Here is a 15,000-nt window from a genome sequence, read left to right on the forward strand (position 1 = left end):
AGAAGCCTCCATCCCAGGAGCAAGGCGACCATAAAGCCATTCACCTTGTCTGGGGGGACAAAGGGAAAGGATCACATGGTAATTTTCAGTGCGGGGTCCCATGTTTAGAAGTACCAAGACCAACGCAATCATTCTAATATTGTAACAGCGTCAGACAACTGCTTGGCTGTAGCACACAAATCTGAAGATCCTTCAGACAGGGACAGCTGGGCTAAGCTCGGAACCTCTTCTCATACGATGTCTAATCTGTGTTAAAATTCAGCTCCATTTCTATGATTAGGCTGGCCAGAGCGTACCTACAGACCTTGCCTGTGGTATTGTGCTGGAGTCTGATAGTGTGTTGTATTACTAATGTTCCAAGAGTAAACACACTTGTAGGAAACAGCTATAGTTCAAGGCTGCGCTTTAAAAAAATAAATGTTTCATCAGTCTTAGCAAAGGAACAAATGGCAGTAACACTCTGTATCATATTTTACAAAGCTTCAAAAGAACAATGTCCCGTTGAGTGAAATTCAGTAGCATTCTGTAAACATTAATTTAAGGAAATCAATAGGCTCTGTGAGCTAAAGCCATATTGCAAGATAAACTGGCTGGAGTGCTACTTTGTCAAACAGATTTTAGTTTTCTCGGCTAGATAAAGAAGGTTTCAAAATGGGGTAACGTGTTGCAACCAAGGTTTGAAAACTATGCGGCCTTCAAACAGTCTGCTTGTTCCTACTACAAAGCTGGATAAACATACTTTAAAAATGATAAGATTGGACCAGGATTGATTTTACTTTCAAATTTTATATAAAGTAGAATTCTTGGTGCATGTGAGTTCAAATTTTTTTTAAATTTTAACTAAGAGCAGAAATAAAGAAACGCAGCATAGACAGCTCAAGAATGTTTTTTCCAATTTTTCCAATTGGAAAAACTATGCATTTATTCATGTTGACCTGGTGGGCAACAAGTCACCTTGCCAAACAGAAAAACCAAAATCTCTCATGGACTTAGGATCAGAGGTCTTCAGCTGGTGAAGGCTGCTCACGTTGCAGAGCACAAGGTCATGGTGATGGGAGTAAACAGGTTGGAGGGGATGAGAGGGACAAGGCCAGATCACTCTTCTTGCTGGATGATCTAGACAGTGGCTATACAGAACTCTGTAGGGAACCCAAGGCTAAGGTATAAACAGCACCTATTAGACAGGTGCTAGAGAACCTCTTCAGGATGGTGAATCCACTACTGGGGAAGCAGTCTCACCATGGGTAGCTCCAGATCAGACAGCTTTAGTGTGTGTGCACAGCGATCCACACCAGCACAGGCACAGAGACAGCAGAAGAGATTCAGGAGAAATACTTCTGCCAAGAAAACCTCATACAAAGCACAGACTAGATTGGCCATGGCACCTCCTCACTCCCAATGTCAGTGTAAGATGTGCTTTGGGGGCAGAAAGAAACCTTCTTAGAGTAGGTTTGTGTCACTCATACAAGCCTCTTCTCACAGCAGAAAGCTCTAAGCCTGTGGGCTTTGGGGGAAAGTTGGCACCTAAACGCACATTCCCATAATCACAGTCTTTGTCCTGTAGGAAACTTATCAAGGACAAGCCCTTTTGCATCCCTCCCTAGCAGTAAGACATGACACTACCTCTGGAGCCACTTCTCTCAGAGAGGCTGGTGACACTCAGACCAACCCCTCCCTTGCGTGCACTCCACCAATCCAGGGACCACCCTGCTTTAAGAAGGAGCTTCCAGGCAGCTCACCTATCCCCCTGGCCCCCTGCAGAGCAGGACTTGTGCTATCAGGAGCTGCAGGCACAGATCTGGTGCCTTTTCCAGGCTAATGCTGCCCTGAGCAGCACCGCCCCACCATCGGACTTCCCAGGCTTGCAAGGGCAGCATCTGCAACACCTTGCCGGTGTCCTGGCTCCTGCCACGTTCATCCAGACTGTCCCTCCCCTCATGCACATTCCCTGCTCCCCGAATGCAGTGAGCTGCTGTGTGGGACCATCTTAGCACTGTGAGTTGGTGAGGCAGCATATCAAGCAGGAGGCTTTGGCTTCTACACAGGAATTGGAGGCAGGTTTTGGAGTAAGTTGCTACACTTTTTGGCGCATAAGCCATGGCAGCATATGGCCCAATGTTCTCAGTTTAAGTCTGACACTTAACATTATTTAACAGTTTCTGTGTTAGGTGCTTTATAAGGTAAAGGAAATTAACAATTTTCAGCTAATTAGATCACTCAATTGGCTGAACATCCTGGACACCTCTTAGAAAAAAAACAGGTTGGCTCAGGCAATGGAAAGGCTAATGCCTCTTCCATTATCACTTATGAGGAGAGGAAAATAGTTGGAAAGGATGCTTTTATTTTAAAAACACAAAGGAAAAATACCTCAACTATTGGATGCTCTAGTATACACACTCTTCTCCCAACCAGCACCTTTCTAGAATGCAGGGTGTCATTTTGCCCACCTCTACATGTGTCCCAATCCCCCTGGCTACAGCAGCAGTTCTCTGGTGCCACCAGAGTCTTCATTTTTTGCCATCAAGTTTCCTCTAACTTCTGCTGTACAAATCTCTTTAGAAATACATTTTTTTGAAAGAAAAAAAAATGGACAAGAAACTGGGTGGCTGTTTAGGAAAGTCTGTTCTCCCACTGTGCCGCACAAAGAGAAGGCCACTCTTTTGGGACAGCCCCAGTACTGGAAAGGGAAAATAATTTGTTCAAGTCCAGCTCAAAAAAGAAAAAAATATGGCAAACAACAGAGGTTGCTTATTACATTTACTGTTGCAGTGTAAATTTTTAAAATTTTTTTTAAAAGCTGGGAAATTATTTAAGGATGTATTTTAAAAGTGTTTGTTTAAAATAAAGCTGAGATCCCCTATCCCATGAGGAGAGTTTGGAGCACTCATAATCTACTGCTGGCTTACTGTTATCTGCTCCGCCAAGCTCACAAAGAGGAGAGAGAATGGGCACGGCTCTTACAAGGAAAAAACCTGACAGTGGGGCTGCTGAGAGGCATGATAATATCGGGGAAGTGAAAGTGGTAGTGCAGTGAAAATGGATACTGCATGATACATTAGATTTAATCACTTGCATTTCAATTAAGCTTTTCCACAAATAAAGACTGGGAAGTACTCTGCAGGCTCCCCGTGTGGCTGGAGCACCAAGCGCCACTGGCAGCTGAGCACGTGGTGCTGCCACAGCTCGCTGGGGCTCACACCCCTGCTGCCCCCCGGGGTGCTCCCTGTGGCACCCATCTCCCCATCCTGCTCCACACACAGCACTGCACCCTGTGGGATCCCTGTCCACAGTGCAGGGGATGAGCCCTTCCATCACGGAAACAGAGCTGCTCTGGCATGCCAACACCACGGCTTCAACGTGCTGGTTTCCAAATACAAAACTTGGTAACACTCAGGAGTAAAGCAGGGTAAGACAAAATAGGACTCAGCATTTCCAGTTTGTTTAGAATTTTTGCACCTTGAAATTCAGTTCTCCCCTTCTCCATCCTCAGAAATCATCAACAGCATTTTACTGGGAAGATTATTAAATCTCCTCTTCTGCAATACTGATGAATTAAACCTGCATGAGATGTAGAGGCTTCTAATGGAAACTCTGATTGCCCTTAACTTGCTGCATTGCCAGTGGCAGTGCCACAGAATGGAAAAATCACTAAGGCTCCTACAGCTTATGCTAGCTGGGCATTTAGCGTGTGTTGGGAAATGTAAGAAAGAGCCACTGGAGAGGTTACTGTCACACTCCAGAAGCTGTCTCATACAAAAACTGAAGAAAAAAACCCTCTCACACACAAGAATAGCCTAACTTTAACTCAGTCCATTATGGTGAAATGCAATCTGCTACAAGAGGATGCCTACAATGCCAAGCAGCATATTATGTACCCTGCTGCCAAATTCTGGCAGGTACCACATAGACGCGCCCACAAAAAACCTGCCCAGAAAAGTGAGTGAGAACTCTCTCATGCCTGAGAACAGGGATGACCACCTAATTCTGGCTCAGCAGAGAGGTTATTGCATACTCTCCTGGACACATCAGCCAGATGGGAATGCGATGTGTTACTCAGAAGGACCAGGAGGCACATCCTGGACTGAGATGAGCAGGTTACGTCTTGCACCAGCAGCAAGTCCTCTGCTTTCAAGGTGTATTTCCATGTGTGAAAGATCCAGGCACGCAGAAACTGCTAGTTAGACCATGGATATAGAGGTAACGTGGCTCAAAGAACTTGTACTTTGCAAGGATTTTTTTATGTTCAGTAGAATATGGCTCCATAGGTGAGCCACTAACACTACAGTAGAAGTGATAATTAAAAGTATTATGCATCTAGAATACATCACATGTATATATACATATATATATATATATGTACACATAAATGTTGCAACAGTACAGTAACATGTATAATTGGTATTGCTTGCTCTTGTACACTCTTCCCATCTCCCTGCATTCCAATCACCTCTGTCTTCTGCGTCTGGCCCTGAAAAGCTCCAACTGAGCCCTCTTCCTCCACGGTTTGCATAGGCTGTGCTGGGGGGAGTGAGGAGGGAGGTAGGGGAGAAGGATGGGAAGCAGGTGGTGTTTAATCAGTCTGGCAGGGAAGCAGGCTGTCACCAGGGTCCTTTTGGGGGTGTCATGAAGGCGGCAAGCATGCCCTCTGGCAGTGGGTACCTCCTTTCCTCTTTCCAGTGGCAGAGGGTAAGGCCAGGGGAAGGAAATTGTGCATGGTTATGGGTGAAGGGTGTTGCAAATAAAGCTGTCTCCACCAGCTTACGCTCCCAATGAAAAACAATTCTGAAAAATCTCCTCCCAGTGCAACCATGCTTTTATGAGCATCCAGAGCCCATCATGATAGGATAAACTGCTCCATCTATGCCATCCTGAGGCATGCAGCTGGCCAAACTGGGCTACAAACACCCTGTTACAAGCTCCAGTGCAGGACCTGCTAGGGACCAGTGAGGCTCACAAGCCCGTGAGGCCAGAAGACAAAGTCTTACATCCTAATGGGCTGAGTTCCCTCTCATTTGACTCCCCTTTATCCCTTGCGGAAGGAAACGGTGCGACTCCAGACAGCACTGGATTAGATAACCTCGAGGCTGGGCCTCATCTGATGGAGCCAGCCCTCTCTGCAATTGTAAGAGATAAGCTGCTCCAGCTCCTGCTCCCCCCGCCCACTGAACACTGATATTTGGCACTTAAAGACCTTTAATTTGCAGTGTTTATTTTCCCCTCTCTCCTCTAAAAACTTTCTGAAGTTGCAGACTACTGCTTTAAATGCATTTTTATGTCTATGCCACAGTTCTACCTAAGTCCCAATCGCAGCAGTCTGTCTGCTTAGCAACAGAGACCGTGCCACCCTGGTTTGCTGCTCTCAAAGCCTCTCCACTAACTAGAGAAACAAGTTCAAGGCCACCTCTTTGAGCACTCTGGACCACCACCTGGACAGGGTTTCTTCTGATAGCACATTTCCACCAGAGCCTTGAAACAGCCCCCCCACAGAGGGCACACAAAATGAATCAGAGCCTGCCCGTGTACCTGCCCCCTCTGCAGATAAGAAAGCTGAACCTTGCCCCTTCCAGATCTAAAGGGAGAAATCATCTCCAAAACACTGATTACCTTCAGCCAGCCCTTCTGGCTGTCCTTCTATCCCTCGCCCACCCACACTTACCTATCAGGAAGACTCTGCACAAAATTCAGCTATACTCTAGTGCTGCAGGTGATTGGCTATGTGTAAGTAAGCGATCCAGCTCTCCAAAGACTGCCTCCCACTTGGACTGAATGGTTTTTCTTCACTTTTGTGCTGTTAATGTTACAACTACTACAAACTACATCTCCCCCTGCTCAGGTTTGCTTTGTCTCATGCAGGTGAAGGACACTGAGTCCTTGTGGATCTGTGCAATATCCTGCTGCCACTTCCACACAACCTCAGTATTTTCCCTTACAGAGATTTAGGTATGTTTGAAAACAGCATCCCCATAGAGCTCCTCACCAAGGCCTGCCTGCAAGCAGACCTGACTGCCACTGCTCTCTCAGGCCAGGGATATCTGCTCTGAGAAAGGGCAGGACCCCAGAAAGCTGGCCCAGAAACCAGCATGGGTCACAGCGCTGCTAAACCTCTCCCACGGTTTCTGAAGTATTTTGACAGTTTGCTAATTGACATCATGAGAGCCTGACTCTCATCCATTTTAAAACACATTGAATGTATCAAGGAAACGGAGTTCTGTGTGAAGGTGACCTATTCAAAGTCCTATAGGATGGGCAATCCTATCTGCAAAGCTTCTGTTAAAGTCAGTCACACAGCCCTGACCCTGCACTGTGAGACGGAATTGGCTGGGATCTCCTCTTTTGGCAAGCGTGCCTCACAAAAATAAAAACAACACCCACCCTCCACCTCACATCCATGAACATGATGGCTCTGTGACTACAAATCCAGTGCTGCATTTAATGTGTAGTCTAAAAAATTAAATGAAACTTTTTTCCAATTAGCATTTAAAATATATTCACACACTTGACTGTATAGTAACACAACAAAAGACAGCTTTTCGGCTGGCATATATTAATTATCTGCAATGATTGCTGGAGCTGATTTACACCAGACATTGAGAATCCAGCCCAGAATTTAGTTCCGTGTCATGAAGATAAAGCATGGGGTGGGTGGGAAACAGAGGGAAAAATCTTACAAAGCTAGTAAGCTAACCTACTATTTCACATCTCTCTGGTATGACATTTATATAGAACAGCTTAGATAAAGTTCAGAAGATCAAACATTTTCCTCAATTTTCACAGTACAAAATGTTCTATGACCTTCTAATGTGACACATTAAAACAGGATACAAGAAATTTCAGCTGATCAGGTCTCATGAACACCCTCCACCTTCATTAGACAGTGCTGCTCCTCCAAAAGTTCTGAGTGAGAAATTTAGCTATGTTGTCTCAAAGAAATGAAGAAAGTCTGGAAAAAACATGTGCAACTTGCATGTTATCTATTACCACAACTAGGATTTATATAACATTAAGATTTATTGATTAGTTTTCTTTTTTTTTTCCTTTTTTTAAACACCAGGTTTTAAAATTGCCTAACGAATTCCTGCTAGCTACAGAATGAAAGAAAAAGCATTTCACCTTGTAAGAGATAAGGCTCTAAGCGAGTGAGGGATGACATGGGTTAAAATTCACCTTGCTTCTCACTCCTCATCCACGATCGGATTTTGGAGAACGACGGACATCTGGAAATCGGTTTTACACAGAAAAATAGAAAACAGGGAAGAACTAGGAAGATGAATAAAGGCTCATCACAGACACAAAAGACCAGAGGAAAAAGAAGCTTGGATTTGGGTATTCTTGTCTGGCAAGGAGGCAGGCAGTAAGGCTAATGAAGCATTTGCGATATGGGACGTATGCCAGCGTAACAAAGAAGATGTGCATCAGCTCTGCAGATGTGCCAAAGCCCCCAGAGCAAAATAATGACATAATCACCATCAGTGTCACAGACCAGACTGTACACAAGGTGACATGGGAGAGAATAAATAAGGGTCTTTAGAGGCCTGTAGTACACACACGGGAAGGAATAGCCATTCCTCACAACTGCCACAAGAGAGTGGCGAGATGTTCGGTATAATGTGTGCAGCCAGTAAACGAAATCTTGAATTGTGCAAGGCTAACACACTATAAATTGGTGCTTTTCTCGATCTCCAGTTGACGTTTCAATTCCCAGTACCCCTTGTTGAATGCTAAATGAAATGGCACTAGGAGTCAGAAGAGTTTGCCAAGTTTTGGTTTGTTTCTGTGGGTTCCTTTTTTTTTTTTTTTTTCAGGGGGGTGAAGGGGATTTTTTTTTTGTTTCTTTTGAAAAGAGGAGGGGGCAATAAAGATGAGTACGAGTAAATAATTGTGAAAGAAACAAAACCAAAAATACAAATACCCCCAAAAAACCCACAGCATATCATCACTACATGCACACAGGAACAGAAACCCAACACCATTCAGCTGGAACAATCCTAGGATTCCCTCAAAGCAAAGCTAAAAACAAATGAGGATGGGGTTTGATTTGTTAGTTTGTTTTTTGTTTGTTTTTTTTCCAGGGAGAGCAGTGACAATTTTGCCTTCTGGTTTACAACTATCCCTGAACTAAACCAGAAAAAAGCCCACTAAAATAGTTTTCCATGCTAAAAGACAAGATTACTATTTTATTGATCAGTAATAAAACACAGCTTAGGGTAATTTAGTACTTAACATGTTATTTGCGGTGGGGAGTAATCTGAAAAGCTCCGAGTAGCCTTAAATCATTTCACAACAGTTCTCCTGCATAAAAGCAAGTGTTTGCCTCTGTACAGCTCTGTGATTTTGTGGTATATATATTTTTTAACGGAAATTTGTCAATTTTTAAAAGGGAACATCTATTTGATAAAGTAGAACAACGCTGCTAGTAGTGTTGCCACAGGCTGAAGTGGGGAAATTGTTAAAGGGCAGAAGATAGGCTGAAGGTGCCAATAGAACTCTCGCAGAAGGAACATTCAAGTACATAATTGTTTGCAGGATCTGGACCTACAAGAGGAGCTCAGAAGAACAAAGCACTTGGCTTCACCAATGTCCCTTTTCATTGCTTCTAATGAAAGATTCATAAGAATAACTTTAATTTTTTATGATCTTTTTTTGCGTTACTGTATTAGCTGCATCTACTCTGTATGCAATTTCTTCTTAAATACAGAAAACCTGTTTCAAAATGCCAGACATAATAACTTAATCAGTACAATAATTGATCTTGATTGTTGTGCAGGCCTTCTTAACAGTCAGGAAATGCGATGGAGCCCAGAAAATGTTTTATATGATTGTTTCTTCCCATTGCAAAGTGATGTATTTGTGAAGAATGCAGGTGGAAAGTCCATAGTGGAGGGTTTTTTTTTTCTTTTTCTTTTTTTTCTTTTTTTTTTTTTTTGTTGTGTTTTTTTTGTTTGGTTGGTTTTTTTTTGAGAAGAAAAAAAAATTAAACCCCCCCCTAATTTGCTAGTTAAACTGTTCAGTGGAAGAATGATTGTATTTGTCTTTTTTGGCTTCGCCCAATTAATTGGAGCAGTAACGTAGCAATTGTTAATAAACAACTCTAATTTGACTGTACTTCTTGCCTATCTACTAACCCCACCATATCTTTGTTTAGCATATCATCAGGGAAAACAAGGAAGCATGTATATAATTTTGTTCTGTTGTATACGAAGTTTAATAATTATGCCACAGTGGATTCTAAATTAATCACAGAAGGCACAACAATATTAATAATCTGTTTAGCAAACTCCAGTGTCTTTGCACTTTGATGTTAGGAGCAGAGACAGTACGATCTGTGGCAGTTTTTTAAATTGGGCAAGTGTTTGTTTCTTTTTCAGCTTATATCAATGTTGTATTTTATGCTTTTTCTACTGTGCACCTTGTTTCCCTCTAAGAAAAAAAACCAACAAACCACAAACCAAAACCACGGAACAACTCAACAAACAAGCCTCTGCTTATTTGAGTGCATTTGGATCAAAGCTGACAGATCAAATTTTTCATTTATTTAACGAAGTTTCATTGCAGCCATTCTTCATAATTACAGCAGTGTTTTAATTTTTTTCCTTCCCTTGAATAGGAGAGAAGGGGTTCTGAGAAAGTTTTTAATTAGCTAAATAGGTCTGTGTAATCTAGATGAAATAAACACGCCCGTTTGAAAGGGTTGTTAGAACTTTTCCAGCCATTTAATCCATAGATGGCTGAACACAATGATACCTTCCACAGAAAGCTACAGCCACCACCAGCAGCTGTTAGAAGAGAGCTTGCTCCCTGCTCCTATTGATAACCCTTTGTGGAATGAAGAAAAAGAGCTGAGGGAAGGAGAACTGAATGTCAGACAATAGACATCGCTACACACACTGTCTCTGAACTTTCCTCATCTCTGAAGGACAATTAATTATGAAGGCCTTTGGGGTAGGTCGAAGCAAGGGAAAACCTACTGCTGGCCCAGCACTCCAGCCGCTATCTCTGTGTTTGTTAAATGGTTGTGCCTGTTGGGGAACCAGAGTAGCAGCCACCAAAATAGCCAATAGATCATTTAGGAAAAAAGAGCAAAAGATTTTTTTATGTGTGTCTGTCCTTGTATAATTCTATTCTCACTGTGAAATCATCCATACACAAAACACAAGGACATTTTTTTTTTTTTTTTTAGAAGAACCACAGGGTAGGTTACAGTCAGAAACGGCCTCTCAGTGGTGTGTTAAAAAGGATGGTCTTTTCACCAAATCATTTCACAGAGGCAAAACAGACAAACACAAAGAGTTGAGACTTTTTCTCCTACATTAAATAGAGTAACTGATAAGGTCAGACATATGATACCTAAAGACATGAATCTGTGAACTCTTGAAGTCAAAGGACTTCTCTGTGCAAAGGAACAATCTTTCAAAGGAAATAGATCATAGAACTCCACTGAATCCCCTTTAAACTTTATGAAGCAGGAGGAGAAAAAGCTCTAAGTAGGGAAGCTTGACAGAAGAGCCTTGAACTATTTTCTGAAGGAAAGATGAGACCCTCCCTAGGCTGCCACAAAACATCTTTTTTTTTCTAAAGGCTCTTCTGAACTTTGATATGTGCCAAGACACCGCTATTGAAAGCTGTATAATTATGTGCTATAGCCACTGTAGAAAATGCTTTGTTCACCACAACAAAGAACAATAAGCAAAGTAAAGTGACATTACACTGTATCTTTTTCTTTAAGAATGTTGAGAAAGGTCACAGTACGTTATAACTAATAAAGCTGTTGAGTAAGGAAGTTTAAAGTTGAGCTTGCTGTGCTTAAATGCAACCCAATGACAAAAAGACAGAGGGAACTAAAATTGTAATGACATTAAAAAATGGATCACATATCAACATGCCAACTTCATTATACAAACACCTTGATTCCAAAGGACACAAACAGCAGACCCGGGTGTAGCGCTGCAATAGTATTCCTCTCACAACTCTCTCCCTAATAGCTTCCAACTACGGTCTGCAGTTCAACTAACTGCAAAAACTGATTAATAAGCATTAATTGATACATGCAACGCACAGACCTTCTATTGCAAGCCGTGGATTTTGTTACTTGATTAAAAACCAGCTTCATGTCCTGTGCAGTTTCAAGGAAAGCTCTGCTGTTTCACAAGGGAGCCTCTTCAAAATTACAAGGGGAAAAAAAAACGGGCCAGAGGGCATCAATTAAGTTCCCTGAAACCAAGACTTGTAAGGGAAAAGAAATACCATCTGGCCACCTATGTTTCAGTTTTCCTTCAGAAGACTCAGGACAGTTAGATTTGTTATTCTCAAATTGCCAGAGCTGCACATCAGCAGACAGCAGCCTTCCAACTCCGTCTTTAAGAGTGCTGAGAATGATGTTGAAACACTACAACAATAAAGCCCTTGAAGGAGGAAGTATACAGCTGAGGGAGAAATGTGAGAAGTGGAATACTGAAACAAACAACTGTCCCATTGGGCTGTGCACACTGCTGGTGCCACCAGAAGCGTGGAGACTGCCACAGCAGGGCAGTTTGCATGGAAAGAGCAACCTTTGGGAGCCAAGTTAGCAGGTTACAGACTTAATTTCACTTCTCTTGAGGCCTGCTGCAGAGCATTAGGGTGGTTATAAATGGTACTTTGCAGTACCTATGTGCTGCAAAACCACTCAAAAGTGGCCTTAGTTTAAATGAAAATCAGGTTTGAGGACTTTAATTCTCTTTTTGATGAACACCAATTCAGTTCAAGATGAATCCTGCAGATGAAACTGGGGAAGAATACAGGTTCCTAAAATAAGCATATTGAGTGGCCAGCAGTTTTTATAATTTAGGATGTCTTAATTTTTGGATGCAGTGCTGGGCACACTTTATTTTCAGGGGATGGACTGTTGAGGACCTCCTGACAAAGTGACTCTTATTGAGCATCCCAAAATGAAATTGACCTAAAATCATCATCACTTCTGAAAATGCTGGCAGCCTGCGTTCCTCTCAAGGGCTTGTAGGCCGCTTACGTGACAGGGTTATATTACTTAGATTTTATAGGTGGTGCTATTTGGCTTGTTTTACATCATCCCATTGATTTTTATGGGACTAACTCAGAGTGCCTTAAGTTAAACACTCTGCTAAGACCTGAGTACAACTGGTCTTAATTAGGCTTTTCCCACTAGTATGGTTTTCCCCTGCCAAAAGAAGGGCAAACTCCTTAAAAATGGTTTTCTCCCCCTCAGAAGCGACATGTGCCGTAACTAGCGCCATGAAGCGAGGCAATCCTCGTGTCGAGCCCCGCCGTACCAAAACTGCAGCCAGTGTGTTTGTGCAAATAGCACAGCTTGGCAGGCGCCTCACTATTGTGATCCATCTCAATAACTACATCTGCAAAATCGGGCAAGTTCCCGTGAAGCAGCAGGCAGGCTGAGCTCAGGAGGATGGTGCATGCAGGGCTTGCTTTGCTTTGCCCACCCCACAGAGGAGCGGGGCAAGCGGGAGGAGCAGGCAGCGGGCACAGAGTGGAACTGCTGCCACAGAGACATCCTGACACTTCAGAACTAAGGCTCAGCTCTTAAATGCCCACCAGGAAAAGGAACGGGCACTGTGCAGAGAGGCGTTAATACGCGGAGAATGACGGTAACTGCTAAAAAATGCCAGGGAACAAGGATGACTGAGAAGGAGTGGGAGACAAAGCAAGGCTAAAATTCAGGCATTGTCCTCAGGCCAGTTTCTTTTGGTTCTTTTAAGTACATAAATCTGAAAAGAAACCCTCTGTTTATGTTTTTTAACTCATGTTAAACTAATTTTTTTTTTCAACTCATTTTCTAGCTATATTTCTATTTTAACTGAAAGCATGGTATCCCTCCTGGTTTTCAATCATCCTGCCAGAGTCACAACTGTGAGCTCTGATGACCTGCACTAGGGCAGATTCTAAAAGAGTTACAAAATTATTTAATTTTTATTTTCCTTTCTTTTTCCTGTAATACACAGCAACGATATCTGACTTTAATTATTGCAGCTGGCATTCAAAAGCCTATGGCAACACCACATATGAGACAGATATCAAGTGGCACAACAAGCTGTGCTCTCTTTCTGACCAACTTGAGCTGGGACACTCACATTTGTGGCTTTCATTCACCAAGACAGGCCACCTTCTTCCTCCCTGGAGGAATGGCCCCAGAATAAAGAAGCACTTTCACCTTCCACAAAAAAATCCCAAACGTTTTTTTCTGGGTTTTTTTCCCTTTCAAAACTCAGTCCCTCATTGCTCTGTTCAGCTCAGCACGTTTCTCCAGCTAGCCCTACTGCAAGAGAGAAAAATGTGGAACTGGCTACACACACGTACACACAAAACACAGGCAAAGCTGCACCTCACGGGAGGAGGATCTGTCTCTGGCTCACAGCCACAAGGGTACAGTGGCAAAGCTAAAAATGATAGGACATGTGGTTTGTTAAACATCTTATTTGACTTTGCTACAAGCTGTCAGTGGCAATGCCCAGGGAAAAGAACACAGTATCACAAATTCTTGAACAAATCAATAGCACAGCCTGGTATGGACCAAACACATATTCTAACTTTAGAATTCTTTTCCTAATAGTCAGTTTAGGCCTATATGCACAAAGTATATGCATGAATGTGACCCAAGAATAGATAAACAGACGGGTTTAGGAATGACAGTGTAGGTGATTTAAGAGAAATAGCATATCAGGCTAATCAGAAGATCAGCAAAGTATCATTGAAGTATGAGAGGAAGGAACTTTGATGATGCTAAATATGTCAAATGCTCAGTTTGCTAAATCCTTTTGGATCCAATTTCAACATTACCGTACTTGTCATTTTTGCTTTCCAGCTTGAGGGGGAGGGGATGAGCATTTATCAGGAAAAGTTACATTGTCTACATTAAAAGCACCACACAGCTTTATGTTCTCATGACTGCTGGATCCTCAGCAAAACCAAGACCTGAACTCTAGGAAATTCTCATTACAGTACATAACACAAGAAAGACCAAATGAATGAAGTTGCAATCACCATTTATAATATCTCCTTCCCTCAACAATGGAGGAAAACAAACCAAGGGGCTCCTTTCCAACCCACTAAAGAACCCTTGTCTGAGGAGACTGCCACTGCTAGTAGTACTAAACATATGAGATTTATGTTTTCTTATCTACTTGAAAACACATATACACTCCCCACAATTCTTTACTGGAGTAATCCACTTACATTAACACTGGCACTAACACTTTGAAAATGAGTAATAAGTGTCTGAAACCATCAAGAGTATGAGAATTTTTGAACTCAAGGAATATTTCAAGCTATGTTCTATGAATTGAAAAATGTTAGTAAAAAAAAAACTTGAGGGAATCTAAGCACAAGGAAAAATTTGGTCATACTTATCTCCTGGTGTATGTCCTTTTCTATTCCTGTGTTTCGAATTTTTGTTTCTATTCCTGCTTGGCATCAGGGCAGACCTACATCCCAGGGGTGGGAGTTCCTGTCTTGTGCCTGCTTGAGTGCCTGAGAGGCCATGGAACACCAAAAACAGCCTAGATGTTGCCATCACCCACCATCAATGGCACAACCTTTGAGGAACATCCTCTTCCCCCCTCTCGCCTCATCTGCCCCTTCCACGCAACCATCCTTGCAGAAACCTGCCAGCCCAGAAGAGGTAGAAAAAACCAAGAAAGACAAAAAAGTCTTGACTTAGACTTTTTGCTTCATCTGAACTGATGTGCTATGAGAACAAGTCCCGCTAAAAATCCATCAGAAGGATTTTAGGCAGGAAATCACCCTCCTCATGCTGAAAAATCACTTTTGTACAGGAGGGGGATCATTATGCAACTTGACCCTGAGTGAATGGTGCAGACAAAAAAAAAGTTAATAATTAGTACCACCATTGCTTTCCTACTCCACCAAGAGATGGGATTACTCAAGCCTCCCCCACATGCACACCCTGTTCAAATGCATCATTACATCTGACTACCTGAACAATGCAAACTGCCATCCTCAGCAGGGAGAAAC

At 42.5% G+C, this 15,000-nt stretch overlaps 1 protein-coding gene across 5 annotated transcripts in view; it reads right to left on the minus strand.

Moving 5' to 3' along the window:
* Positions 1 to 15,000, minus strand: part of PROX1 (prospero homeobox 1) — a 49,721-nt gene that overhangs the window by 12,227 nt on the left and 22,494 nt on the right. The gene's annotated exons all lie outside the window — the stretch shown is intronic.

This window comes from Passer domesticus, chromosome 3 (assembly GCF_036417665.1).
Source record: "Passer domesticus isolate bPasDom1 chromosome 3, bPasDom1.hap1, whole genome shotgun sequence".
In the NCBI taxonomy this organism is placed as follows: Eukaryota; Metazoa; Chordata; class Aves; order Passeriformes; family Passeridae; genus Passer; species Passer domesticus.